We start from the raw sequence: 27,355 nt of genomic DNA, 5'->3' as shown, positions 1-27,355 counted from the left end.
GGCCTTCAACCATCTTATTGCCTTTGTTTATCTCTTTCTGTGTACCTTGTGGGCCATTAGCCTTGTTAACATCTTAAAACACTGTGGCCTTCTGCCTTCAGTGATCATCATAGTGTATTTTGAATTTTGAAGATTTAACCCGACGGCCTTCAGCTACTCCGCGTGCTGATCTCATGCATGGTATACACATATCTTATTCGTAAATTTAACTGTGTGTCATGTCTTTTCAAAATTGAACTTATTCTAAAGCACCTGTTTGGAGGCCCTCAGCCGCGAAGCAAATTTAATTTTTTCAAAAGTGTATTTGTGAACTAAATGATAATATAATAAATTACAGTTGTGAAATGAATCCGACCGCAACTTCAAAATGGTTCAAATGGTTCTGAGCACTATGGGACTTAACATCTATGGTCATCAGTCCCCTAGAACTTAGAACTACTTAAACCTAACTAACCTAAGGACAGCACACAACACCCAGCCATCACGAGGCAGAGAAAATCCCTGACCCCGCCGGTAATCGAACCCGGGAACCCGGGCGTGGGAAGCGAGAACGCTACCGCACGACCACGAGATGCGGGCGACCGCAACTCCCTTGGCCTTTTCCACAACCCAATTACCTGTCAGCCCTGCGTGATTTAGCGGGCGTTTCATCGAACATGAAGTGAAAAGTGAGCGCGTGCGCCGTCATGCTGAAACCACGTGTCTTGGCAGAAGTACATTGGCACAGTACCCAACAACACGCCCATACTTAATGTAGGGATGTCAAGTAGATGGAACCTGCGAGCTTGGGTAGCAGCATGTCCAGTCCAGTCACATGACCATTCAGAATACTTGCCCAAGCATTGCAAGCGTGCAAGGTTCAATGAAATTATGTGAGCCCCTTTCGGGTGGGCAGACTTGTGTGAGGCCTTGCGGTGTCATGGAGAAGGGGAAGTTCTTTTGCATTTTCGTCGCGACGAACACGCTGAAGTCGTTTCTTCAATTTTCTGTTCGAGTTGATAGTTGCACCGTAAGGGAGTACATCAAACAGAATAACCCCTTCAGTGTTCCAGAAGATGTCTTTATCGGCTGAGGATGCGACTCCGAACTGTTTCTTGGGAAGAGAGGTGATGTGGCACCACTCCATGGATTGCCGTTTTGTTTCCGGATCGAGTGATAAACCCGTGTTTCATCACCTGTGACGATGTTGGACAAAAAATTGTCACGATCAGTCTCTTAACGCTCAAGAGTTCTGCACAGAAGGTTTTTCGTTGCTCTTTATGGTCTTCTTTTTGGCGGCGAGGAATGCAGCTGGCACGCACCTTCGAGAACCTCAACTATTGAACGAACATATCATCACTACCAACAGAGACACCTAGCTGTGCAGCGAGGTGTTTAATTGTGATCCGTAGGTCACTTTGAATGAGACGATTGTGAGAAGATGGAACATCCACAGCCGTCCTTATGATGTCACTTATTGTGTAGATACCAGTTTCAGTTTTGAATTGACAGTTCACAGTTGGAGAGACGACATCACAGTTGCTGGTAGTCTGCGTAAAGCACTGATTGGCCACTAATGCATCGTATATATGGATCGCGATTACGTCAGCATCAACTAAGGCCTGAAGATGGTGCACTGAAGCCTCGAAACTGGTAGCTACACAATAAAAGTCATCATAAGGGCGACTGTAAGTGTTTCATTTTCTTACAATAGTCAACGGCCGTAATGAGGCACAAGGATGGACGTACAACTTTGCGGGAATCACAAGTGTGTGCGGCTGGCTGGTACGCTGGACAGATATGCGCGACCTTGTTTCGATGCTGATAGACGCCTCGCCGAAGGACTCACTGTGCTTTTGTTCACTGCCATGTCTCCGTAGGTTCTCTGCGAAAGCCTCTGAATATCTGCGATGCTGTAGGTGTCCGCCAAAAGAAACTCAATTACAGCTCTCTGCTTGGAATAGACCTCTGTTGTTGACGCCATGTTGAAGGCTTCGTATAGCAACCAACACCCTCGTCACGTATAGGCACTTCTTGAAACTATAGTGGGTAAAGCGGGAACATTCCACCATATCCCACAACAAATTCCGCATTTTTCGACGGAAATTGGCCGAGAAAAAAAAAGTTGCATTACTTATAGAACGCCTCTCGTACATTCGTTATCTCGTGAGCTGTCCAAGGACCTCTACTAGGCCTTGTCTTTTTACCTACGTGATATCTAAGACGTGGTCCGTAATATTGTGTCAGCACTGCCTTTCGACGTCTTTGGCGGTGGAGGAATACACGCGAACATCTGCCACGTGAAAGCGGCTGTAGCAACCGACGCTGCGACCTGCCGTGACGCATCGGAGCGCGTGAATTTACGGACCGGTAAATGAGTCGCATTAAGTATGGCCAGTTGTTAATATCTTCATCCGGAACCGGCGGGTACGCTCGCCTCGTTAGGACACCTCCGCCGGCTTAGGAGAAAAACGCGGTCGCCCCTCCACCGGGCCTTCAGTAACACGTCTCCGTTACGGGGGGGAGCAGATGTCACCACTCAATAAATTCCTCTCCTCCCCCCACCCTTTAGACGGTATCGTTTTATTTGTTCATATTCCGTCAGCCGTAAGGAAACGAGTCGCCCGCAGCTGTAATGTTCGGGAAAATTGGGATCTGGCCGGCGGGTCCCGTGTTAATTGCGGATCGAGTGAAAGTCTGGCCGGCCACGTCCATTCCGCGTCGGGCCTTCATTAATTTGCCTCGTGGTTAGCGGGTCGGGTCGGGCTACTTAGGACACATCTGTCTGCCCCTTTCGGGACGATTTCCATTTTTATGACTGCTCGCTCCCTTAAGGAGCTCAAAACTCCCGCGTCGTAGGACACGCTGATTAAAATCCACTTGTTAAGCGGAGCAATTAAAAAACAATGACGTGAGTAACGAGCGCTTTTCCTTCCACAACAAAATGTATTTTTTTTTCCTGCGCCCTCTTTTTTTTTTTCTTCGTCCGCGGACGTTCAGGTGTGGATGTGAGGTGGCACTCCGGTGTAATAAGTATCGTATGGTTTATGGAGGTGGGACAAATGGGTTCTTAGGAGTTATCGGGGATCGCCAGGAAAAGTAATTGAAACGCGATACGGTTCCTGTCGTCGAGAAACGTGCGGCGCTGTCGCCAACATTACAATAAATATGCATAAGATAGATAGAACGATATGAGCGGGTCGCTTTCCTCGCGATGGTTGTTCATGAGATAATGAACTGACGATTATAAACTGTAACTTGCATACCCGTATTTTACAAATATTCGTTAGTAAATGAAGGTTACTGTTCTTTAGACCTTATTATATTTGGTGAACTGCTTCTCAAAAAGCATCCCTCTGTAAGTGAGAGAGTTCATAGCTAACAATTCTAAGTGCTGACGCAGCTACGCTATAAATCATGGAGTATGAACCTTTCATTTTGTCTCATAGCGCCATCGACAGTACATACCTTCCGAAATTTTCTAATGCTTTGCAGGAATTCTATTCTGGCGTGCTACCTATCCCGCACGGGACGAAAGTGTATCGATGGTAAGTATGTCGCTCTAGCTCGTTCTAACAACCGTCTTCAGTTAAACTTCGTAAGCGAATGAGTTGATATTTTGTGACAAAAATATATGTTGAAGATTTTCTCAGCTGCTATCTCTTTGTCTCGTCTTTTATCGCTTTTCTTGAAGAGAGATAGTAAGTAGCGCAGAGAGAGAGAGAGAGAGAGAGAGAGAGAGAGAGATAACAGCTGGACAACGGTCGAAAGCCCAAACAGCAATTTAATACGAATTTATGCACTAAAATGCTTTACATTCATTAAGTATTCTTGGAAGTTGAATGGTTATTGCCACTGCCTGCTGCAAGGAAGCACCTAGGTTCGATTCCCGGTCCCTCCTCGCATTTTTCTGCGGTAGGTAGTTCTGCAACGACGGCCATTCATACTCGAGAGACCAAATGAAGACGAGTGAAATAGGTAACTACTGTTTAATCATGTTCGTTCGTATGTTTGCGCTCAGTACCCCACAGACGATCTACGCTGCTAGTAGCGTAATTGTTCCAGAACTGTGTCTGAATGTTTTGAAGAACACTCCACTGCCCTGTGGGGGCTTATGTCCGCCCTTCCCCCTCCCTCCAGGTCACCTGAAAATCCTACTGAGCACATCTCGGTTGCCATCGAACAAGATGTTGAGACCTTGGAGCCAGTACCAAACAGTCTCGTTGGGTCAAAAAAATTCTTCTGGACGTGTGGCTACGTCACGATCTGATGAAATAATCGATATTTCGACTACTATTACAGGCACCCTTCATAAGGACTACTTGTGTTTTCGTAATTTAACTATACTTACATTCCCCCATCTGGGGGCAGGCTGGCAGTGTCAGAATTTCTACCCTTCAGATATTTTATTACTTCATTTTTAAACGTAACATAACACAGCTTAAGAGATTAAAAAGCGAAGAAGATAACGGCAAGATGATGGTGAAATGTTTAAATTTATTCACTTTGAGGATGATGTGTTTGGGGCTCCTGATAACTGTTGGTAGTGGTGGGAATATGGGAGTATTGCACAGGATGTTATATGGATAAGGATATAGGACGTCTGTATGGGAGATAATTAAAGATGATATGCAGGTGTTACGAGATCACTGGGATGCCAGATGGGCAAGGAAAGGCTAGACTGGAGTCGTCAATCTCATTAGTTATGGTAGATTTCGCTTAGAAGGAGGGGTGGATTTCAGGGATGAGTTCATGGTTCTGGTGGGGAAGCTGACTTAAATTCCGGCGTGAAACGTACGGTGTTGGAGATGGAGCGAAGTTAAACGTTTCGATAGAGGCGTGTCAGCAGGTCGTGGTTCTCAAAAATAGTGGAGACATTGAGTGCTGGGACTCCAGTTCATATGAGATGTAGAACAGGTGAAGGTGTCTACACAGTGTGAGAAAGTGTGGAACTTTATCAGTTGTTACGGAAAACGAGCGGCAGAAGGTAGTCGGATACCGAAAGCGTGGTGAAGTGAATGCCGTTCCAGGATTTAGAGGCAGTGATAGAAGTCGAAGCTGCATTGGCGTCTTTATCTACGTCTCATCTTTGAGACAGATGAAGATTTCTACGTATGGATGATGGCAGAAGCGTTAAGACGGTTAGTAGCATAAGTCTATTGTGGATTTCCTTTTGAAGGGTTAGTAGATGAGAGTTCCAGGTTCCATTTTGATCGATATTAATCCAGGGTATCAAGATTTTGAACATGTCTGCACTTCAGAAACTTTGCATACAAGAGCTTCGATGGATCAGAAATAACAGCCAACTAGTTGCAACATATAGATTCCTTAAACCTTTATCATCTTTTCGACGGATTTAAAATCGTCTTCTTCAGAAGATATTGTACCTATTAACATTATGTGTGGAACAAAGGTCGTAACATTACAATAAGCACAATTACAGGAAATGATACAAAATATTTTTAGTGAAAAATACCCACTTAAAATCACATTAACTATAGCCAATTTTCGAGTCGTTGACTGTCTTGTACATGTTATTCACATAATCAACATTTAAAAGACATTGTATCAAAGTAGTAGCGGTCTACTGTAGGCCTTTGTCTTTCAACTTTTTAAAATATCACATATTTGACGCTGGATATAGCAACTTATAGTATGCCACTTGAAAGATTTGTATAAAACTATTTAAGTATAAAACGTGGAATAGCGTAAATATGTCGCGTTCAGAGCCAGAAGACATGCGCCTACTGGCTGAAGAGTAGAGGCACTCGCCTTAAATCACCTTTGGTAGTTGGTGCTCCTGCGGGTCTTATATGCATACAGGTGTAATGATCAACGTGTGTGATTTCACAAGTGCATGTTATTAACGGAATTAGCATATTAACTAAACAATGGAAAAGAGAGAGAGGAGGGGTGGTAAAAGGTGTGTCTTTAAAGTCATATGGCTTATAAAGAACCACAGGCTCAGGTAGGCGTATCGACCCCTGCCACGCTGGACTACTGTAAAAGGAAAAACAGTGGCAGAGAAACTGCAAATATTATAAGACAAATGTAAATTGGAAAAAGAGAAGAGGCGGGAGGGGCGAAGTAGGGGAACAGATCAGTACTTGTAAAGCGTCACGCCAAGAGAAGTGGTCGTACTGTTAAAGCATGCTATACGAACAAATATACTAGAAGGGGAAGGTGTTATAAAAATAACCAGTAGAATAATAAACGAAGTTTCACTAAGCAGTGTCTATGCCTAGAAATCACGACGTTATAAGCAAAATAAAAACACATTAAAAATAAAAAAGGGAGGGCAGCAACTTGACAGTGGATGACGAAGGACTTAGTCAAATAACGAGGGACGTATTCTTACTGAACGCAGAAATTTGAGAAAAACAAGCTCTACGTGGAGGCGAGCACCGAGCTGTAAACTTGGCTACTCTGCCAGAAGTAGAGGCTTAAAGCCTTCAGGGAAATGTTCAGTTGCGAGTTGAAGTTGATAGTTTAAAATGTAGCTATCGTTTTTCTCTAAGTGCTTGGAAGTATCAAGCTCTTCCCATAAATCTAATCTACGCCTTCTTTTTTACTTCTTTATGTAGGATTACGGAATTCTCTAAACCCTTCGAAGTATGACCAGCAATAAATAAATGTTCTGGAAAGGTGAAACTGTGTAAATTATTACGCTTCTTTCCCAACAGATGTTCTTTATAGCTCACCTTGGTTGTTCTTCCAGTTTGTCCAATAAAGTAACTGTGACAATTACTGCAGATCATTTTATAAGTGCCACAATTTTATAATGGATCCTCAAGCAATTTGATATTATACACAGAATGTTTCCGTAGGTTATTATTAATAGAAAAAGATACCTTGCACTTATATTTACTCACCAACAGGCGTTTAATCCTGCAGGACACATTGTCTAAAGGATTTAGAGGATATTGTAAGGTTACACAGGTTGTCGTTAAGATTTATGGGAAGAGCTCGAAATTTTCAAATATTAAAAGGAAAACGATGGCGATATTTTAAACGACCAGCTTCAACTTGCAAGTAGACACTTCCTGGAAGGCTTTAAGGCTCTACTTCTGATCGAGTAGCTAAGCTTACCGCTCAGTGCTGGCGTCGACGTAAACCTTATTTTCCTCAAATTTCTGCGTTCAGTAAGAACGCGTCTCTTGTTATTTGACTACGTCCTTTGTCATACACGGTGAAGTTGCTGTCCTTTCTCTTTTATTTTTTTGCATGTTTTTATTCTACTTATAACGTTGTAATGTCTAGGCATAGACACTGCTTAGTGAAGCTTCGTTTGTTATTTTTCTGAACACCTTCCCCTTCTAGTAAATTTGTTCGTATAGCATTTGTAGACTTAGAGAAAGCTTTTGACAACGTTAACTGGAATACTCTCTTTCAAATTCTGAAGGTGGCAGGGGTAAAATACAGAGGGCGAAAGGCTATTTACAATTTGTACAGAAACCAGATGGCAGTTATAAGAGTCGAGGGGCATGAAAGGGAAGCAGTGGTTGGGAAAGGAGTGAGACAGGGTTGTAGCCTCTCCCCGATGTTATTCAATCTGAATATTGAGCAAACAGTAAAGGAAACAAAAGAAAAATTCGGAGTAGGTATTAAAATTCATGGAGAAGAAGTAAAAACTTTGAGGTTTGCCGATGACATTGTAATTCTGTCAGAGACAGCAAAGGACTTGGAAGAGCAGTTGAACGGAATGGACAGTGTCTTGAAAGGAGTATATAAGATGAACATCAACAAAAGCAAAACGAGGATAATGGAATGTAGTCAAATTAAATCGGGTGATGCTGAGGGGATTAGATTACGAAATGAGACACTTAAAATAGTAAAGGAGTTTTGTTATTTAGGGAGTAAAATAACTGATGATGGTCGAACTAGAGAGGATATAAAATGTAGACTGCTAATGGAAAGGAAATCGTTTCTGAAGAAGAGAAATTTGTTAACATCGAGTATAGATTTAAGTGTCAGGAAGTCGTTTCTGAAAGTATTTGTATGGAGTGTAGCCATGTATGGAAGTGAAACATGGACGATAACCAGTTTGAACAAGAAGAGAATAGAAGCTTTCGAAATGTGGTGCTACAGAAGAATGCTGAAGATAAGGTGGGTAGATCACGTAACTAATGCGGAGGTATTGAATAGGATTGGGGAGAAGAGAAGTTTGTGGCACATCTTGACTAGAAGAAGGGATCGGTTGGTAGGACATGTTTTGAGGCACCAAGGGATCACAAATTTAGCATTGGAGGGCAGCGTGGAGGGTAAAAATCGTAGAGGGAGACCAAGAGATCAATACACTAAGCAGATTCAGAAGGATGTAGGTTGCAGTAGGTACTGGAAGATGAAGAAGCTTGCACAGGATAGAGTAGCATGGAGAGCTGCATCAAACCAGTCTCAGGACTGAGGACCACAACAACAACAACAGCACGCTTTAGCAGTACAACCACTCCTCTTAGTGTGATGTTTTACAAGTGATGATGTGTTGCCCTGCTTCACCCCTCCCCCTTTTTTCTTTTCCCAGTTTACATTTGTCTTTTAACATTTTCAGTTTCTCTGGCGCAGTGTATCCTTGTACAGTAGTCCAGCATGTCCCGTTTTATATTTAAGTGTTCGGTCCCTTATACTGCGACAGTGTTTCTTGAAGCGGTTTTACTTTTATACTCAGGCTCGTTACGGTTGCGTTTTCATGCACAAGTGCTTCTCGTGCAGTTTGCACTTTTTGTAACGTGTCTGCTCTGTTTACCTGAGCCTGTGGACTCTCTATCAGTCATATGACTTTAATGAGACACTTTTTACCCCTCTCCTCTCCCTCTTTTCTACTATTTAATTAATATACTAATTCCGTTAATAATATTATTGTAGTGGAATCATACACGCTGCCTCACTGCAGCTACAGGCATATAGGATGCGCACGAGCGCCACATACCAGAGGTGACTTCAGGTTAGTGCTTCATTCTTCAGCCAGTCGGCGCATGTCTTCTAGCTCTGAACGTGACGTATTTGCTCTATATAGGATCCAATGTCCCGTTTTATATTTAAATGTCAGTTTTATACAAATGTTTCGAGTTGCATACTATACATTGTTGAATCCAGCGTCAAATATGTTGTGGGAGCACCTCTGTTTAGGATAGGGAAAGTTAGTTTTGTGCGATATTCTGAACCCAAGTTACAGCCAGGTGCGGGCCGGATTGTAGCGAGTTACACATACCAGCAATTACGAAGGTAAATAGAGGCCACAGGGGTGTAGAACTGCCATGGAGGGCACACACAGCAGTTTTCACGGTGCAAGTCACAGGCAGAAGGGGGCCACTGGCCAACCTAAGTGTTATGCGTAAGTGATGCGAAGTGGAGTGCTTGGCAAAACAGACGTGCACAGCCGAATATAAATAGGTGCCGTTTTCTTACGAGATTCATTCAAGTGTGGCAGCTCTCCTGGACGGCTGGGCGTGTCACACCACCAGCTACATGCAGCAGCAGATGGGGCGCCCCGCTGGAGGCATCTAGAGGCAAGGACTACAGATTCAGACACCAGATCACGAGCCTTGTCATCACTGCAATCTCAGCCACGCCGGCGAGAATGATGCAGCTGGTCGCCTGCAGCTCACGCCGAGCGGCGCTGGGTCGGCAGGGGACGCAGACCGCTGAGCCAACTCGTGGCATCCTGATGACGCTGCAACTCCGCTGTCGTGCAAGGCAGACTCGACACAACATTGCGTTACATGGGCCGCTAGGGTGCTTCCTCAGCATTGCAGGGCTCTCTGATGCAGACCAAGAGGAACTAGGGAACTGTGGCTAAAAAACAATCAATCATTTGGAAAGTTCTCGCCGAGTTTTAATGCGGCACATTCTACCTCCTGGCAACCACCCACTACAATGTGATATTTTAAAAAGTTTAACACAAAGGTCTGCAGTAGAGGCTTACTATTTGGTACAATGTATTTTACACGTTGATTAAGAGGATGACGCATGCTAGGCAGAGTCAACGACTCTGGATGAGTCATGTAAGACCCCTGTTATTTCCTGAACGGTTCCAGATATGGAAACGAGGTTTTCGCCAAATGATAGTGCTCTAGAGTTACATACGTTGACATGTAATAAATAACATTGTGTCTTGTATCGATCGCGGTACTGAAGCAAGTATGATTTTTTAAAAGATAGAATGTTATACTCTTTTTAACGGCATTCGAAAGCACTTGGGAAGACGGTACAGTGATATAATGCTTGTTACTTTTGAGGTCGAAACTCATCACAAAAGATTTCGAGGAAAGTTTAAAACCGGAAAGCATCAAGCCTTTCGACTGTTTAATTGTCTGCACGGAAGAAATAGCAGCAACTCTGTTGTCTATCGGGGCGTCATTTCTGCTTCAGCATTTTCTGCATGCAACCATGTACGCCAATGAGGAGAAGTTACGCATGCGACTTTTACGCAGCGAATACCAAAAACATGCTGCCGAAATCTTAATGGAAAACTGCCTGACGAATCTGTAGTGGTTTCCACAAAAACCTTGAAACGTACGCACATTTCCAGTAATTTTCCTACGCTGCATCTGATGCCCCAGAAGCTAGCATATGCCATAGTTTTATATATAAAAATCATAGCTGACCCTGTATCTGCGTCGTATAGGAAATAAGGTTTCATTCTAGTACCGTAGGCCCGCCTTGGCTGAGAGCTCTGCTTGGTGCAATAGCTGACTCTGGCCACATTGCTTTCCAATTTTAGTGCATTTCTCAGACCGTTTCGCAAAAGGTTTCAACTTCAATGCTAATAATCGCTATATCATTTTAATTGTCTTTCCAAGAGCTGTTGAATGCAGTTATGAAAAGTATGCCGTTCTATTAAAAAGAACCACATTGTTTCAATAGCACCGTTGATATCAGAGTTCACAACGTTATCCATACAAAACATTACGTGCCTCTAAGCAAACTGGCAGTTGCAGAGAACCTCGCTTCGGTATCTGAAACCTTTGAGGACATAAAAGGGATGTTACGTCTTACGTAACGCACCGTGTGCTTCTACGTGATTGTGAGTCACCATCGTTTTTGTTTGTTAACTGTTGGATCTTTTGCATTCGTCGCTTATAGGGTGCCTAAAGGATGCTGCGTTCTCGGCATGCTATACAAGAATTCAAACAAATGACATTAATAGTTGTATTTCAATAAAGCAATTGACAACGCTTAACTTTGGATTTACATCGGTGTCGCAAATAACATGCAAACAGTAATGTTTGTCGCTATGCAAGAAGTCCAAGTAAGCACTTTATATGAGTCACTACAATCTGTTCTGCAAATGCCTGTCTACAGCCGTCCACTAATGTCCGTATACGGAGCGTATCTGAGCACCAATATCCGGTCGAGGCTAGTAGGAGCGGCGCTTGTATTCACTTCTTGCAGGGGGCACTCCTAGCGCGGCGGGGTCCTTGTCAGTGGGCGATTGGCTGGCGTTTCCTCACCGCCTTCTCTGGTCTTGCGTTCGTCCTCTTCGCTCCGGCGTTTGTGGTTACGCCAGAACAGCAAGGCTGCGTTCACACTGCCGGCCGGGCCGGGCCGGGATGAAGCGTACTGTCTCAGCTCGTGCCTAGCCAGCTCAGGCCGACGTGTAGTGCATTCACATTGCGCGCCGCGCCGAGCCGGGACTGCGAAATGGGGGAAAACCCACTTCTCCGATTTTCATGTTTTAAAAATTCTTAGCGGTATATAAGACTTCGCCAGATCGTTTTATGAACTTATTTTTTCCTTAAAAGCGTTACTTACGCCGTGAAAAAGGAAAAAGTCTACTTTTCGTTTCGCTTGATTTCTTAGTTTCGTAACGCTTCCCAACCGATTTGGAAGAAATCTGATTTTTGAACACGTGGTAGTGTAACATCTTAGCTTCGTATTGAATCATTTATCTTTCCATATTTCTTAACAGTCATTGTGAAATGATGCTATTTGTAAACGTTGTGCACTTGATTTACAAATCTTGTAGTGAAAAAGTTATGTAGCGGGTACCTTACTGTTAGATCCGTTTTAGACCATACATTGTTGGGAATGAAATGTAGCTAAAAGTACTAAAAAGTTTTTGAAATGATAATGATACTGATATCTGTCTCTGGTCACAAGTAATGCGAGCTATTCAGTGGCTTCGCGCGGTTACGGCTTGGTTTAGTGTAGTCATATAATGCAGGACAGAAAAAAAACTAATTACTGGTGATCAGCGCAGACGTAGTGTCGGTCCCTCGTATTATTTTAATGGTCTCATTGTTTAGATAAAGTGTCTAGATAGAAGTGTCAATGACATAGGTCTGATAAAATTTTATGTAAAACTAGTCACAAAAACAAACTGGAGATTTGTGGTACGTTTACTGCAGAAACTGAAGCGCAATTCTGTAGTCTCGTTGTCTACTTTGACAGTAAAAATAATGGAGAGTTAATGAAACTACTGTAGATCGACACAGATGTGCGTTTCATTGTTCTTCATTGTTTTTTTTTCTTCCTTGGCGGGCTGTGCTGCACTGTCAAGGTAATCCCCACTCTTTGGTTAAATGGCTGTTAGCTGCCGGAGGCCAAATAAATAAATTAAAAAAAAATCCCCACTCTTCGACAGCTGACAAGCAAGTCAGTAGAAAATGCAGCTGCAGTCAACAGTTGCTCGCCTTTAGCTAGTCTGTGCTGTCGTGTAGAACAATGTCTTCACTCTTTTATTGGTATTGTTTTGACTCTGCAGTAACTCGTCGAGTTTTGAAGTACAGAAGAACTAGGAGGTTATGGATTCATCCCATAAATAGCGACAGACATTTAGGAGAGTTTTTTTCTTTACATGAAGAACTTAAAAACTATCCTGAAAAATTTTATTCATATTACAGAATGAATCATAATACATTTCAGTATGTGCTGCAGAACATTCAGGACAAAATTTCGAAACAGAACACAAATTTTCGTAAAAGTATAACAGCAGAAGAAAAATTGTGTATAACGATAAGGTAAGATTCGTTAGTACACACTTTTTGGTTTGCAGTAGAACTTTGTACAGCATTCACTACCTCCAATTAATTGTAGTCACGCTTTTGTATTTTAAATTTCACAAACGCTACCTCTGAGGGGAAGAGAGTTTATGGGACTCATGAGAATCATTAGGAAGTAATTAACTTCGTCATTTTGGGTAATGTCTTGCTGTGCCTTCAACGAAGAATCGCAGAAATACTCCTTCAGAATTTTCCAACTTTTTTCTTCTTTTTTCTTCATGATGCAGCGCTTGGCAGTGGTGATGGTTCATCATGTGGAGCCACTGATGACCTCACAGAATTATTTTCATTACCTTGTAAGATAGAGAGATTGATAGGCGAAGAGTTTTGCGATAATGTCCTTTGACTCAGTGGTTCTATTTCCACTGATAAGGAACTGTGCTTAGCTCTTGGAAGTTAGGAAAATCATATGACAGAACAAAGCCCGAGTGAAATTGCATTTTAATATACTATTCCCTGGTTCACATGACCTTATTTTTCCAAGTTATACAAGTTATTCTCTGTAACTGTCTCTCAGGTCTTTGCATTTCGATTTCATTATTTTAATTGAAAGAATATAGAAGGGTGCAAGAAAATGTCTCTTTAATTTTTTATTGTTGTATAGCTGTGAAATGACATGGACTAAGTAAATATCTACTGTGCAAACAAAACTCTAAAAACTTCGCCCAACACCACACTTGAGTAACACATTTTACGATTTTTTTTCTCAGGTACCTGTCCACTGGCATCTCCTTTCATGCACTAGCATCGTCATTCCGATTAGGAGTGTCCACCGTATCAGTGGTGGTGAAAGACGTTAGTATGGCCATATGGGAGTCACTTGCTTTCATTCATTTACCAACGCCAACTGCTTCTCGATTTAAAGAAATTGCCAGCGAAATGCATACGAAATGGGGATTTCCAAACTGTGTTGGATGTATAGACGGGAAGCACATACGTGTCCAATGTCCTAAACTCTCTGGCGGCATTACAAATAGCCTTATTCGATTGTACTCCAAGCAGTTGCTGATGCAAATTACAAATTTATAGCTGTAGATGTTGGTGCGTACGGTAAACAGTCTGATGCAGGCGTGTTTAAAGAAAGTATGTTATATAAGAAGCTTACAAATGGGGACCTGTTATTACTGCCACCAACAAGACTTGAAGGAATGTGTCAGGAACTACCGTACGTCATTTTGGGAGATGAAGCTTACCCCTTATTAGAGAATTTGATGAGACCTTTTCCTCGCAGAAATTTGGACAACGAGAAGATTCTATACAATGATATGCATTCCAGAGTAAGAAAAGTTGTTGAATGTGCATTTGGTATAATGACCAATAAATGGAGACTACTGAGGAAGGAAATTGAAATATCCATTTACGTAGCTGATCACATAGTCAAGTGCATTTGTCTGCTTCATAATATTGTCATTGACAGAGAAGGATGCAATGTTGAAGCTGAAAAGGTTTGTAACAATGCTGATATGTAGACAGCTGGTGCCACATTCAACAGAAATTCCACATTACGTTCGAAAATTGTCAGAAACACTTTTGTTGAATATTTCGTTAAAAATGCAACTTAAAATAATTAAAAAACCTTTCAAAAATAAATTTTGGAATTGAAAGTTCTCAGCTATTTACTGTATTTTTGTGTATCTCATTTCACTGTAAATAAAACAAATAACATTATAAAGGAAAATAATTTATATTTGTGTGTACTATCTGAAACACACTCCTTGGTTACTTCGTTCCATAATCTGGAAACTGCATCATTACTGTCATACTAGACGAATTTCTGATACCAAATTGATGGACACAAGTTAATGTCATGTATATGTTATTCTGCATTTATTAAAGTAAGAACATCGCAAAAAGATGTCACAGAGAACAGCTTATAGTAACGTGCCACAGCATGACTTTACAATGCATTGTCATCTGGTAGGGACACATTTTCGTCCCTCAGTGACACTCATATCTGTCTCCGTTTACAAGTAAATGCGAACTATTCAGTGGCGGCAATGCCGCGATCGCTGGCAAGCTATTGCTGTAAATGCATGTAAATACGGTAGATTAAATAAATGAAATAAAGGTAATTTCGCATGTATCATTATAATAAACGTAATTTTTCCTCACTGATTGTGAAATGTGAGGTAACATCTTAAAATAAAAGGCGTGTGCAGTCACACTTGTGATGAAAGCGCCTGCGGTCGGCTCGCGCCGGCAATATCAAACACTCGGGATGTCGCCGGCTCGGCTCCGGGAGGCTCACGCCGTGTCGGCGCGGCCCGGCCGCCAGTGTGAACACCGCAATTCAAAACCACGTGTTTGATATCAAAGCGGGCGGCGGCCCGGCCAGGCTCGGCTCCGCCCGGCCGGCAGTGTGAACGCAGCCTAACACTTCCTGTAATTGTGCTTATTGTAATGTTACAATCTATGTTCCACACACAATGTCATAATGTTGTTAATAGATACAATATCTTCTGAGGAAGACGGTTTTAAAACCATCGTAGCAACTTATTTTCTTCAATAAGTTTCTTAACTTGCTCTGTCAATGCGACTACGGCGTCACTTGTCCCGGTTGCACGTGTCTCTGGCATTTTCCGTGTGTTATACCTCACCTCACAAAAATAAAGTTGTGTTACCCACAAGCAAGTTAATTCCTAGCACGTCTAATGGCAAGCCATCTAGACTTACCACATTGCCCCGTTACATGCCCTTAGAAGCCACACACATCACAAGTGTTTGGTACAAATTTATCGCAAGGAGCGACGTGGCCTGTTAATCCACACACTACACATTTAGATGGTACTAAGTTAATGTGACTATAATTCCCACGAAACTGCGATAAGTCTACAGGGCTGCTAGGCCTTTCAAATGACACTCTCACATCCCTTAAAGTTACCCTCGACATGTCTAGCTACACAGAAAACATAGAGAGAAGGCAGTTGCTGGACTCACCCTATTCGGTGTTTCTCGGTTGCTCCGCACGGTGCTAGTCAAAGTCGTGGCGTAGGTGCGCCTGACACCACTTGTTACGGCTTCTGCACCACTTGTTAGCATCAGACACAGTGGCTGAGCCAAAGACTGAGACGGCGTGGAGTTTTACAATTATTTATTGAACTTTATTTATAATTTCTCCCTCATCATCGCTGTCCAGTCCTGCGGATCCCTTCGCCTGGCTGCTGCTGTGTAGCTTTTCCGACAATGCGCGCAACGCGCGCTGCTGATAGCACTCTGTAACCTCAAGCCACCAGTGCTCCGCTGAAACCAGGATGCCCTGTGGTGGAGATGAACGCCGCCGTTCGGAGCCGCGTCGCCATGAGGTCAGCTGCCGACGCCTGCTGCACCGGCGGCTGGGAAGCCGTCAGTCGTGATGTCCGCGAGGTCCCGTCATGGACAGACCACGCGCCGGGGGGCCGGGTTGCCATGAAGTCCGGGCATCAGTCCACGGCGGCGCCGGTGACCAAGACCGCGCTGCGACCGGTCATGCTGGAAGTTCTCGCCGTAGTTAGTCATCCATGCAGACCTCCAGAGCAGAAGTTGACATCTGGCGGCGAACGGATGACTCCCGCGAGCTGGAACAGACTTCCGGAATCGTCATCTACGAAGATTGAACAATCGGACACTGACCACGTCCGTCCTCAGATCCGAACTGCTTCCTAATGCCTTCTGTCTGTTGCTGCTTGCGCTCCACTATTTATATCCGGCAGGAGGACGTTTTCTACCCTCGGTGGTAGCTTTTTGTTATTACTCCCGCAGTATATTGCAGCGTAACATAGCGTGCTGGCCTCACTTCCCCTTACTCAGCACTCTCCAGGCCTCGCTCGGCGCTCGATCTTTGTGCATCCTTGCGTCAGCTTGTTGGTAGACTGCTGCTGTCAGCAAGGCTACCTGTGCATGCTTTACTTCGCAACGCCTCGGTCGCCGGCGTGCCCCTCTTTCGCCATTCTCCACTGAGTGAAACAGCGCTTACTACATGTGGCCGCAACACTGTATACGGAGCCGATCTGAGCACTAATATCTGGTCGACGCTGGTAGGAGCGGCGCTTGTATTCACTTCTTGCGGGGGGCACTCCTAGCGCTGCGCGGTCCTTGTCAGCGGGCTATTGGCTGGCGTTTCCTCACCGCCTTCTCTGGTCTTGCGTTCGTCCTCTTCGTTCCGGCGTTTGTGGTTACGCCAGAACAGTAACATTTCCTGTAATTGTGCTTATTGTAATGTCATAATGCTGTTAATAGATACAATATCTTCTGAGGAAAACGGTTTTAAAACCATCGTAGCAATGCTCGAGGTTTAAAAACCTTTATTTTGCAACTGGTTGGCTTTTATTTCTAGACCATTGAATCCAAGATATTTTTATGTTTCGGTTTCATCGATTGGACGGTACTGGATTTTCAGGTGAAGGTCCTTGGGATGGAAAACTGAGGTGCTTTTCCTGTAGTTACTGCCTGGGTTTTTACACGACTGATGGATAGTTGCCACTTGTTACTCCAGAAGGTGAAACTGTTGAGGCGTGACTGGAGGGACTATCAGGATGAATGTAGGCGAGGATGGGCTAGGAGAAGGGCGGCGCTATCAGAATGTGAAAATATTTATTTGGCGCAAACAGGTAGATCAGATTCAGAGAGCACACAAACGTAAGTGTGAACAGTAAATCTTCATCTAGTGCACATCCACAAATCTGCTGTCATAATACCAGCAGAATCGAGGAATGTTTAAAGATACTGCATTGGAAAGAGAAAAGCAGATCAGTGGTCGCTCTAGAAGAAATTGAAATTTGTAGTGGCTTCAAATAACAACCACAGTATGTACTCAGTGAACAAACAGAGTTCAGAAATAAAAAATTTTGCTATTGTTTCAGACATTTAATCTAATGTATTGTAGGTGCATACTTTTAGTTGTGTGATTTATACAAGCCACTCAAAATTGCACTTCATGAAATGCAATATTGACTAGCGTCACTGACTACTTGTTCTCTGAACAGCATGGTTTTAGAAATCACATCTCGTGCGAAACTCAGCTTGCCCTTTTCTCACACGATATGCTGCAAACTATGGATGAAGGACAACAGGCAGATTCCATATTTATGGATTTCCGGAAAGCATTTGACATGGTGCCTCATAGCAGCATGTTAACGAAGGAACGAAAATGTGGAATAAGTTCTCAGATATGTGACTGGCTCGAAGACTGCTTAAGTAATAGAGCTCGATGTGTTGTCCTCGACGGCGAGTGTACATCAGAGAGGAGGGTATCGCCAAGAGTGCCCCAGGGAAGTGTGACAGGACAACTGTTTTTTGCTCTATACATATAAAATTTGGCGGACAGTGTGGGCAGCTATCTGCAGTTGTTTGCTGATAATGCTGTGCTGTACGGTAAGGTGTCGAAATTGAGTGAAGTAGGGAGATACAAGACGACTTAGATAAAATGTCTAGTTGTTCTGATGAATGACAGCTAGCTCTAAATGTGGAAAAATGTAAGTTAATGCGGATGAGAAGGAAGAACAAACCTGTGGCGTTCGGATACAGTATTACTAATGTCCTGCATGACACTGTGAGAACTGTGGTAGGGAAGGGGAATGGTCTACTCGGTTTATTGAAAGAGTTTTAGGAAAGATTGGTTCACCTGTAACAGAGATCGTATATAGGACGCTAGCGAGACCTATTCTAGAGTGCTGCGCGAGTGTTTGGTATCCGTACCAGGTCGGATGGAAGGAAGACATCGAAGCAATTCAAAGGCGGACTGCTAGATTTTTTACCGGTAGGTTACAACAATACGTAAGTGTTACAGACATGCTTCGGGAATTCAAATGGGAATCCCTGGAGGGAAGACGACATTCTTTTCGAGAAACGATATTGAGAAAATTTAGAGAATTCGCAATTGAAGCTGACTGCCAAGCGATTCTACCGCCGCTAACATTTACTGCACGTAATTACCACGAAGATGTGATACGAGAAATTAGGTCTCATTCGGAAGCATGTAGACTGTGGTTTTTCCCTCCTTCTATTTCCGGATAGAATAGGGAGGGAAATGACTACTAGTGGTACAGGGTACCCTCCACCACGCACCATATGGTGGCCTGCGTAGTATCTATGTAGATGTATATGGTTTTGTGCATACTACGTTGTTATTTCTGCCTAATATAAACCTATATGTCAAAATCTTGTAAGTGTTGCATGTCAGTGTCAAATGACTACAAAACTAGTTGTATTTACTGTTAATCCCACAGTATATTGTTCTCATTATGTTGTGCTATCTTTTGTAGATGTTTGAAAATGGCTTAATGCTGAAACTGCAATCTTAAAATAAAATTGCAACAGCTGAAAGCAAGATGAAATCATTAAAAAAATTTTAGAAGCTGTGGGCGCATACGACAGGAAAATAACAGTTATATAAGGCTGTGTTCTAGCAATATAGACACACAATGGCCCAAATGTGTTCTGTCAGTTTAACTCTTGGTGACACACTGGTGCCAGCACAGTACAACTGCAGACCACTCGACATCACAAATTACTCTTGTGCTGCGCTTGCCAGTCGTCATAAAGGAAACTCTCTTCTGCGATTCCTTCGTTGGTTGCTAGTTGCTGTATCTTATGGACGTACGGAGACAAACATTGTCTACTGATGCAGAGGAACGATGGGTCTGCCGAGCGCTGTTTTCAAGCGGGATGCACTCAGCCCAATGTGAGGCCAATTGAGGAGATACTCGGCTGAGAAGTAGTGGCTCCGTTGCGTTGACCATATGTCCACGGTGGCCGAGCGGTTCTAGGCGCTTCAGTCCGGAACCACGCGGCTGATATGGTCGCAGATTCTAATCCTGCCTCGGTCAGGTGTGTGATGTCCTTAGGTTAGTCAGGTTAACTTAGTTCTATGTCTAGGGGACTGATGACCTCAGATGTTAAGTCCCATAGTGCTTAGAGCCATTTGAATTTGACCGTATGTCCGCATTCAGTGACGCCAATCGGGTGAGGATGTTACGACGGTCTGTCGGTACCGTTGGGCCTCCCAAGGCCTAGTCGGACGAAGTTTTCACGCATCTTCGACTGTGTGGCAGATTTCATCAATCGTAATGCTTGGTGAGAGGTGTCGTGCCAATCTATCGGTAACCCGTAGACAGTGAGTAAGAGACCTGGAACTTGTGGTACGCAGGACAACAGCCGAACGTCCTTCGTATATAGGTACGTTAAGACAGCAAGGGTAACATGAGGTCTTGTATTATACTGTTGAAACATAGCGCCAAGAGACCTCGAAGGTGGTGATCAGTCACTGGGCTTACAACGTCAGTAATGTAATGGCCACTGTCCAAATTACTGTCTATGTGAGCCACAGGCAACAATGTTGTGAAACCAATTCCAAGAAGAAAAGGAGTAAGGTATGCGGAAAGATGAATACTGACCAAAAGAAAACAATAAGCATGGAAGAACAACGAAGTGCTCAGACTGAAAACGGTGTAAGACAGGGATAAAGTCCTCTGCTTCTATTATTCAGTCTATATATCGAAAGGGCAACGACGGGAATAAAATAAAGATTCAAGACTGGGATCAAAATTCAAGGTGAAAGGATATCGATGATAAGATTCGCTGATGATGTTGCTATCCTCGGTGGAAGTGAAGAAGAGCTATTGGGAGTGTCAAATGAAATGAACATTCTAATGATTACAGAATATAGATTGAGAGTAAACCGAAGATGACTAAACTAAAGAACAAGTCTCGGGAGGCCCAACAGTACCGACCGACCGCCTTGTCATCCTCAGCCAATAGGCATCACTCGATGCGGATATGGAGGGACATGTGGTCACCACACCTCTCTCCCGGTCGTTGTCAGTTTTCGTGACCGGAGCCGCTACTTCTCAATCAAGTAGCTCCTCAATTGGCCTCACGAGGACTAAGTGCAGCCCGCTCGGCAAACCCGAACGGTCACCCACCAAAGTGCTAACCAAGTGCGACAGGCCTTATCTTTGGTTATCTGTTGGGAACCGTTATTACCACTGCGGCAAGGCCGTTGGCAAAACCGACGAAAGACGAAAGTAATGAGTAGGAGCAGAAATTACATAAGCGGGAACCTTGCCGTAAGAACTGGTGACGAAGAAATAGCCATCTTACGGAACCTGTTACGTATGAAGGAAAATAACGCATGACGAACGAAGCAATGAGGACATCGAAAGCAGATTAGCACAGGCAAAGTGGTCAACTGAGGCCAAACGAAGTGGCCTAGTATCAAACATATGCTTTAATCTGAGGAAGAATTTTCCGAGAATGTAAAACGGGTGTTGAACAAGTACTGCCGGCCAGTGTGGCCACGCGGTTAAAGGCGCTTCAGTCTGGAACCGCGCGACCGCTACGGTCGCAGGTTCGAATCCTGCCTCGGGCATGGATGTGTGTGATGTCCTTAGGTTAGTTAGGTTTAAGTAGTTCTAAGTTCTAGGGGACTGATGACCTCACATGTTAAGTCCCATAGTGCTCAGAGCCATTTGAACCAATAAGTACTGCAACAATTTTTTTTCTAGGCCAGTCTTAATTGAAAAAATTCGGAATTTGTTGTGTGACATCGTCGAATATTCCCACGTCAGCCCTCATAGTTTCATAAAGTTCCGATAGGTAGCGGCGCTGTACGTAGCCTTCAATTTGACACCTGTAACGGAGATGCGTTACAAGCAGAGAGCTGTAATTGAGTTTTTGTAGGAAGAAAACCAAAGCATCGCAGATATTCATAGGCACTTGCAGAATGTCTACGGAGAACTGGCAGAAAACAAAAGCACGATGAGTCGTCGGGCGAGGCGTCATTCACTATCGCAACCTGGTCGGGCATAACTGCACGGCCTCCCGCGTGCCGGCCGGCCACACACAGCTGCGAGTCCTGCAATGTTGGAACGTGCGTCATCCTCATTCGAGATGATCGACGGATGACAAACATCTCGCTGCACAACTGGTCGTGCCTGGTGGTAGTGCTGACACACTCGTCCTTCCGTTGGCGTACTCAAAGGTGTGTGCCCCCTAGGTTTCTCGCCGCCTAACAGAAGGCCATATATGGTTCAAATGGCTCTGAGCACTATGGGACTCAACTGCTGAGGTCATTAGTCCCCTAGAACTTAGAACTAGTTAAACCTAACTAACCTAAGGACATCACAAACATCCATGCCCGAGGCAGGATTCGAACCTGCGACCTTAGCGGTCTTGCGGTTCCAGACTGCAGCGCCTTTAACCGCACGGCCACTTCGGCCGGCAGAAGGCCATAAAGAGCAACGATGAACCATCTGTGCGAAATTGCTTGTGCCTTACGAGGCTGATCGTAAAAATTTTTTGTCGACCATCGTCACAGTTGATGAAACATTGGTTCATCGCTTTGAACCGGAAAGAAAACGGCAATCCATGGAGTGGCTCCACACCAACTATTCGCCGAATAAAAAGTTCAGAGCCACACCCTTAGCCGGTAAAGTTATGGCGACGGTCTTCCAGGACTCTGAAACGGCTATTCTGTATAATGTCCTCCCTCATGATGCGACGATCAGCTCTGAAGTGTATCGTGGTAGCCTCATGAAATTGAAGAAAAGACTTCGGCGTGTCCGTCGCCACAAAAATGCAATCAAACTTCTCCTTTTCCATGACAATGAAAGGCCTCACACAAGTCCGCGCACCCGAGAAGAGCTCACATAACCTAATTGGACTGTTCTTCCTCATCCACCCTACAGCCCGTATGTTGCACCTTCATACTTCCAACTGTTTGGCTCGATGAAGAATGCACACCGGACATCTGGCAGCCTCATCACCAAGAGTGCCAACAGGATCCCCAGCAGATGGCCTCGTAGTGACAGCGGAAGAGAGAATGTGACCTGATGACTAGGCTGTCAGGCACTGGTCGTTGGTTCACAGTCCAGCTGATGCAACGGTAGTTGCATTTGAAGAGTGTCGGTGATCCCGAGGTAGAGACTGACCAATGGCGGCTATTTTAACTCCAAGACATTGAAATATCTCAAAAACTACACATCGGATCAAAAAAATTATAATTCCAATTTGTCTCCGAGGGGGACATCCGACGATACATTGAAATATCTCAAAAGCTACACATCGGATCAAAAAAAATTATAATTCCAATTTGTCTCCGAGGGGGACATCCGACGATACCACACACGACTCGCCACCCCAGCCTGTGCGTGTGTGCGTGGGTGGCAGGATGCACTTTTGAAATATTCAGTAGGAACCCCCGATTTTCATTGCAGATTGCGATTATACGGCAAAATCTGCATTCGTTTTGTCTGCAGCAAATCATTTTCTTCGTTTCGCCACAGATGGCGCTGTAATCGGAGGAACAGAGATGGGTACACAATCGCATTTTACGACATGCTACTCAATGGCACTTGAATATCCAATAGCACGTGCGATCCCACCTCCATGCTGTAAGGGTAGGGCAGGTCAGTATTTCATAACTTCTAATTGGAAATCCCTTTCGCAACATTGTATTCCTCCGATATATCGAACAGGAGACCACTCGACGCGCCACCGTGGCCGCGTAGCGAACTACCACGTTTCATAACAGGTGACCAGAGCTCACGCATCGTGCAGACGTAGAACAGATAGAGGCGCTAAACGTTACAATACTTGTGCAGTTTTTACTATCTGCACACCAACCTATCATTTGGAGAACAGACGCACAAGTGAACGCTGAATGTCGCGACAACAGAAGAAAAAATTGAAATGATCCTCATGTACGGAGAATGTAAGAGAAATGTAGAGGCTGCTGTTGTCTTGTATGCCGAACGTTTTCCAGAGAAAGCTCGCTTTCGTTCTTTCTTTCACAATGTTGTTAACGCCTTTTTGCCTGATGGCAGCGTACAGACCGGCAAAAGGGAACGAAGCAAACGTTACAGGAGAAACTAATAAGGTAGCTGTACTAGCGGCAGTGCACCGCAACCCATGGGTATGCTTCCGGCAATTACGCTGCAATTCCGTTATGTCTATAATAGTATCGTCACAAAACTGCATGACCATAAGTATCGCCATACCATGTCTACTCCATGGCTCCGATTTCCATAACCGGGAAGAGTTTTGTGACTGGGCAAGTCAATGAATGCAAATGACCCCCACATTCTTTACCGAGGTAATATTTTTCAGTGAGCCTACACTCAAAAACCATGGTAGCGTTAATCGGCATAACATGTATTACTGGAATGCAGACGATTCCCACTGCTTCTGGCAAGATGAACATCAATGTCCTTGGTCTGTTAACATATGTGTGGCATTATGGGGAACAAACTTATCGATCCGCATTTTATCGATGGCACATTGAATGGACGCAAGTATTGAACGTTTTTTGGAACTATCAGTACTACTTTAGAATGTTGTCCTGAACGTTCGACAACGTATGTCGTTTCAGGATGACGGTTTCCCAGCGCATTACGCAACTGAAGGAAGGGAGGTGTTAGACGGTGCTTACACTGGTCGGTGGATCGGCAGAGGTGCTCCTATTAACTGGCCCGCTAAGTCACCGGATTTTACGTATCCGTATTCCTTTCTGTGGGGATATTTAAACGATAAGGTGTACGAGCAAGTGTCAACAGGCCGTGAAGACATGGTCGACAGCATCAGAAAAGCCTGTGCTGACTTTCCCGCACATACGCTTCTGTCCTGTATCCGGTCGTTTGAAAAGAGGGTCACTAAGTGTACTGAAGTTGGAGATACTATGTTTGAACAAGTACTCTAATTGGAAAAGACGCGTAGAGTTCGTCTAGAGCCACGGTCACAATAGCGCGTCGAGTAGTCCCCTCTTCGATATGTCGGAGGTTCAAATGGCTCTGAGCATTATGGGACTTAACATCTGAGATAATCAGACCCCTAGAACTTAGAACTACTTAAACCTAACTAACCTAAGGACATCACACAAATCCATGCCCGAGGCAGGATTCGAACCTGCGACCGTAGCGGTCGGGCGGTTCCGCACTGAAGCGCCTAGAACCGCTCGGCCACAACGGCTGGCTATGTCAGAGGAACACAACGTTCCAAATGGGGTTTCCAGGTAAGTTACGAAATTTTGACCTGTCCTATCATCGCAGCATGGAGGTCGGATTCCGCATGCTATTGGATATTTGAGGGCCATTGAATAACACGTCGTAAATTACGATTGTGACCGCGTTTCTGTTCCTCCTATTACAGCACCCTCTGTGGCGAAAAGAAGAAAATGCTTCAGACGCAACGTCTATAGGTTTGCCGTAGAATCGTAATCTGCAATAAAGAAAGGGTGTTCCCTTGCAATTTCAAAGTTGTTCCCCACGCACGGGGTGGGGTGGAGCGTCTAGTGTTGTATCATTGGCTGTCCCACTACAAGAAAAACAAATTGGAATTAAAACTTTTTTGATTCGATGTGGAGTTTTTGAGATGTTTCAATGTATTCAGTTAAAATGAACACTCTGTACATACAGCAAAAGTGGGAACCTCTATAGGTTTGCCGTAGAATCGTAATCTGCAATAAAGAAAGGGGGTTCCCTTGCAGATTTCAAAGTTGTCCCCCACGCACGGGGTGGGGTGGAGCGTCTGGTGACTGTCATAGGAACTGGGTCGCTATTGAGGATCCTGTCAGTATGGCAAAATACTGCGTTGGTTGTCTGTGACTCACACCCTGGACACAGTACAGGAGTCCTGTCTTGTATCGTTACAGTGTCTTACCGCAGAAGAGCCCATTTCCTGACTCAGTGTGGGTGGCATGGTTGTACGATCCTGCACACCTGGCGAGAATAGGTCCTTTCGTGAGCTAGTCACATGGGACCGTTGAAATTCTGTATGTCGTTTAGCATGGTCCTGACGAATCCATAGTCGATTTCATATTATTATCACTGTTCTGGGATCTCGACCTCCTCCACTCATCTCGATCCGCGACTAATTGGAGCGGACGTTAGCTAACTTTACTGTGACCTTGCTACAAATCACGTTCTATCTTTATAGGCTGAAGACGTAAGAAACTCATCAGACAACAACACGAACGAGTGCTGTGGTGCGGGTAGGCTCTCGACGGTGCGACGTCGTTGTTTTGTCACTGGCGCGCCCGCCTCGGCCAGTTAATCGATGGCAAAAGGCGAGCGGGAGTGGGGGGGGGGGGGGGGGGGGGGGCTCCGCTGAGCGCGAGCGCTAATTGAAGCGTACAGCGGCGTGAGGGATGGCCGGAACATCGCGCCTCGGCCGCTCCCTTGTCCCGCGAAGAAAAGGGCGGCGAGCGAGCGCTGAAAAAGAGAGCGCGCGCCCAACAAAAATCATAAATTAACGCTGACAGCGGCGGCTTCCAGACGCGAAGCCTATTACTTGGCCGTCCGGGCGGCGGCCGTAATCCGTTATTTTCGCGCGCCTCGTCCGCAGAGGGCTTTTTGTCGACAGCCGTGGCGCCCTTTCTGCGCCGGTGATTAGATAATGGACGTCGCATCGATTACTGACTTCTTCTCACCTTTGTGCCCGGCGCGTGCAACAATGGCGAGCTGCCACAAAAGGCAGATGTGGCGGCCGGCAGGGGCTCATCGCGCCGTGCGGTGCGAGCTGCCCCAACAGGCGCACCCTACTTCCCTTCGGGAAGTACCTCAATATTTAGACATAACAGGGAACAGACCGTCAGCACTGTGTGGTAATTCTGGGACCGTTGGGCGTGCAGTTGACAGATACGTCTGCAGGTGGAACATCGGAGGCCTGAATCCCTTAGGGAGAAACAATTACGAGCTAACATCCAAACCTTTGTGTTACTAAACGTCGTAACAAACAACGCACCTAGGAACTAAAATGTTGGTTCAAATGGCTCTGAGCACTATGGGACTGAACTTCTGAGGTCATCAGTCCCCTAGAACTAACTAACCTAAGGACATAACACACATCCATGCCCGAGGCAGGATTCGAACCTGCGACCGTAGCGGTCGCGCGGTTCCAGACTGTAGCTGTGGTGTCACCGCCAGACACCACACTTGCTAGGTGGTAGCCTTTAAATCGGCCGCGGTCCGTTAGTATACGTCGGACCCGCGTGTAGCCACTATCAGTGATTGCAGACCGAGCGTCGCCACACGGCAGGTCTAGAGAGACTTCCTAGCACTCGCTCCAGTTGTACAACCGACTTTGCTAGCGATGGTTCACTGACAAAATACGCTCTCATTTGCCGAGACGATAGTTAGCATAGCCTTCAGCTACGTCATTTGCTACGACCAAGCAAGGCGTCAGTACCCGTTACTATTGATACTGTAATAATGTACCGTCAAGACCGACGTTCACTATTAATGAATGGATTAAAGTTGAGTATTCCACCAGCTACGTCCGTTTTTTCTAAATTCTAATTTCCTTGTCCTGTTCCAGACCTCACGCCAGCCTGCGTGAGCTAAAACGCGTGCCTTTTGGCTTCCTCTAGTAAACCGGTGTTGGCCCTCCTGCTAACCCACAAAAGG

This window comes from Schistocerca americana, chromosome 3 (assembly GCF_021461395.2).
Source record: "Schistocerca americana isolate TAMUIC-IGC-003095 chromosome 3, iqSchAmer2.1, whole genome shotgun sequence".
NCBI lineage: Eukaryota > Metazoa > Arthropoda > Insecta > Orthoptera > Acrididae > Schistocerca > Schistocerca americana.
Note: the sequence above shows the minus strand (reverse complement) of the source record.